Source organism: Rhinolophus ferrumequinum, chromosome 6, assembly GCF_004115265.2.
Source record: "Rhinolophus ferrumequinum isolate MPI-CBG mRhiFer1 chromosome 6, mRhiFer1_v1.p, whole genome shotgun sequence".
Classification (NCBI taxonomy): domain Eukaryota; kingdom Metazoa; phylum Chordata; class Mammalia; order Chiroptera; family Rhinolophidae; genus Rhinolophus; species Rhinolophus ferrumequinum.
In genome coordinates this window covers 90,167,565-90,171,529 of record NC_046289.1, presented here as the reverse complement: position 1 = coordinate 90,171,529, position 3,965 = coordinate 90,167,565, and the positions used below count along the sequence as shown (strand labels likewise).

General features: G+C 35.9%; 1 pseudogene; it reads right to left on the bottom strand.

The window, feature by feature from the left end:
• Positions 1 to 233: 233 nt before the first annotated feature.
• LOC117023715 (elongation factor 1-alpha 1-like) lies at positions 234 to 992 on the bottom strand (annotated as a pseudogene).
• Positions 993 to 3,965: the final 2,973 nt, after the last annotated feature.

Below are 3,965 nucleotides of genomic sequence, written 5' to 3'. Positions count from 1 at the left end.
ATGCCTGTGTCAAAAAAAGGGTCTACTTTGGCCAAAGCACTGTTTAAGTTTGACCTTATATATATAAAGACAGTATGTCTTTTAAAATGTAAAATTTATTCATTGAACTATATATTCATGCACTGCTTAACAAAGGGGATATATTCCAAGAAATGCATCCTTAGGTGATTTTTTATTATATGAACAGCATAGGGTGTACTTACATAAATCAGATGGAACAGCCTACTACACACCTAGACATCCTGTAGGGGCTCATACAAAGGCTTGTCAGTTGGAGAAATTGGTGGCAGGAGCAATACAAAGCTACAAGCAGCGTGGTTCCACTAGCACTGCCATCTTTACGGGTGACTTTCCATCCCTTGAACCAAGGCATGTTAGCACTTGGCTCCAGCATGTTAGCATTCCAACCAGAAACTGGCACAAATGTTAATGTGTCAGGGTTGTAGCCAATGTAGTTAACGTAGGTGCTGACTTCCTTAATGATATCCTTATGTCTCTGGCTGTAGGGTGGCTCAGTGGAATCCATTTTGTTAACACCCACAGCTAGTTGTTGCACACCCAGTGTGAAAGCCAGAAAAACATGCTCACAGGTCTGCCAGTTCTCGGAGAGACCAGCTTCACATTCACCCACCGCAGCAGCAACAATCAGGACAGCACAGCCAGCCTGGGATGTGCCTGTAATCATGTTTTGAAAAAGTCTCTGTGTCTTGGGGCACCAGTGATGGTCACGTAATCCTTGATGGTCTCGGATTTCCACGGGGAGATGTCAATGGTGATGCCACGCTCACATTCAGCTTTCAGTTTATCCAAGCCCAGGCATGCTGGAAGGAGCCCTTTTCCATCTCAGCAGCCTCCTTCTCAGATTTTTCAATGTTTTTTTTTTTGTTTTTTTTTTTGGTCAATCCCACCACATTAGTAGATCAGATGACCACATTGCTGGAATCTACGTGTCCAGTGACAATATTATTGATGTGTGTCTTTTCCTTTCCCATTTTGGGTTAGATTTAGCAGTGGTTTTCATTATACTTGTGTTCTGGTGGCAAACACTTGTGAAAAAGCAAGTGTTTAGTGTTATAAATGAAAGACATATTCTGGGTTTTTGTATTCTTGCACTATACACTGAGTGTTAAGAAGAAACTGTATTTGAAATAGACTTAGAGATATAAAGGAAAAGAACTGATGATTGCTAGATGCGAGGGGATGGGGATGGGAGAGGGCGAAGGGATTAAAAAGTACAGATTAATTGTGACAGGATAATCACAGGGATCTGAAATACAGTATGGGGAATACAATCAGTAAGGTAAAGATTATGTAGGATGCCAGACAGGCACTGGACGTATCGCGGGAATCACTTCATGGACAGTGTAGATGCCTGACCAATGCACTGTACACCTGCAACTGAAGTAAAAGGATATTGATTGTCAACTATATTTATATATACTGGGGGTGCCAAAAAGAAAAACGTATACACATTTTAAGCGATGTTAACACTTTGGTCACTGTTGCTCAAGCAGTAGTTCGCCATAATCAGAAGTGTCTGGATGCTGATGGTAACCACTTTGAGCACCTCTTGTAATTGCAGAAGTCAAGTGTGACTTGTATTCATCTTTTGTTATCAGTATTTATTAATACAGTTTTTTTCCTTTCTTAAAATGTGTATACATTTTTTTGGTACCCTCTGTGTGTGTGTGTGTGTATGTGTATTTTTCCCTCCACGGGATGTAAAGTACAGAATAGGGAATGTAGTCAATGATATTGTATCAGCTATATACAATGTCAAAGAGGTAGTAGATTGAGGGGGTGTTCACTTAGTGAGGGGTGTCAATGTCTAACTGTAAGGTTGCTTTGTACACCCGAAACTTAAAAAAAAAAGAAAAAAAAAGAAACAGAAACAAAAAAAAGAAAAAGACTGTATTCTTTTTATTCACATACTGACTGAGCCATTAGTTCTGACAGACTTATAGTCTACTGATTCTACTTATTATATCCTTTTTTCATTGGGAGGCTTGTCTAATTTAGGTACATTTTAGAAAACTATGGGATGAGGGATGGATTGGATCAAGACTTTAGTTTCAGTGCGAAGCAGATCAAGCAACTTTTATTTACCTCACACACGAATTGAGAAATTTGGGTAATTTGTGACTAGTAAAGAGATTTAATACACCTAGGTCCATTGCAGAGTGAGCTCGAACATCGGAGTTTATCATCTTCAGGCTAGTCTGCTTCCAGCTTGTATGTAAGCAGGCCCCATCCATCCCCCGGATCCTGATCAGATATACCTTGTTTCTGAATATTGAGAATCTGAACCCTTGCCTGGCAGCTAAAAGTCTTGCTTGGGCTACAAATGTTTTCAGGAAATGTAATAGTCTATTGGTAATCTCTTTCCTTTTCTTTGCTTACATTTAAAATGCCTTTTTGTTTTTTAACAGTAATGGGCTACGGTATCAAGAGTTAAGATAGAGTGGGACAAAGTAATCACAATATATTTACAGGTAAACCCTGTGGGATGAGATATCTTCAGCTAGCGGGACCTCAAAAGAAACACACAAAAAAAAGAAAATACCCATAAACCTCCTAAAAGATAAATCTGCCTTTATTCCTGAGTCAGTATGTTTAAAATCAAAGTTTGAAATCAAGAGATGAATGAGAGATTGTCCAGAGGATTGCTATCAAAATATGAACATTGGGCCTACTGGAATAAAACAAAACAAAAAAAAACCTAAGTAATAGTTTTATTTGCTTTAAGTATCCGATGAAAAAGTTATAAGAGGATGGTGATTGTCTCCATTTAAATAACAAACCAGAAACTAAAAGTTTAAATCGCAGCTGAAAGAATATGTGCTAGTCATAAAGTTATTTTTTTTTTTCTGACTTGGATTATAAACCATTGGAAACACTAAGCAAAAATAATTTTTGAAATTTCTAGTTCTTTGCTAGAAGAAAGTTTATAGTGTATCACATTTGGTTTTAAGGAAGAGTCTAGGCTAGTAAATTTTTTGAGATTTTTAATCTGTAATTATAGCCATATCTATATAAATTATTTTTATGCTTGTTCATAAAATTTCAAGTCCAAAATTTAGCAAAGGTTCATTTATTTTAGTGCACTCACTGGTTACAAATAATTTTTAGAATCTCTTTTATTTTTTTTCTCCTGTCACATTTCAAGATAAAGCATATAGAAAGTATGGAAGATGGAATATGAAAGAAAATGTATCTGTCTCAGTAAAACTTTTAATGTGCTTTATTTACATTGGCACAAGCCTTTAGAGAATACTGTAAATTATTTTCATCTTAACAAACAAGAAGAGAAAGGCTTAACTTGCAGCAAAAAATGTATATATGTATTTGTTAGACATAAAATGCATTTCATTTCCTATTCTGCTACTCAAACATAAACCCATTTTAAGGTGTTCCTTCCTACGAAGATTTTCACTTTATTTTCTAAATACCCCAGAGAAAGAAAAAATAAAAATGATTTAAACTATTAAAAATGTGAAACTTTTAGTTTAGTAGTACATGAAATGAGCTACAAAAATATACTGAACAAGTTGTGATTTCATTAACTTTTGGTGAACTAAAAACTGAAGAATACATGTGTACCAATTTTAGAAAAGACTTACGAGCTAACGTATGTGCCCCCACAACTATTTTAGTAACAAAATAGCATACCATAGTGAAAGAAAAGGATTGTTGAAATAAATTGAGATATTGGAAGACTTTTGAGAGGAACATTATGTTGTTCCTTTATTTGGTATATGTATGTATTAGAGGTAAAAAGGGGAGCCAAAGGTACAGGAAATAAATTTCTCAGGCATTTATCATAAGGGAAAGTAGGTGGTATAGATGATAGAACCAGCACTGTAAGTCACTTTTATTACCTGTGCTGGTGGAAACTGCATGCAGCTACATAACAATCATTAGAAGGGATTGCATTGAAATAAGTAAAAAATTAGAAAATGGGAAGT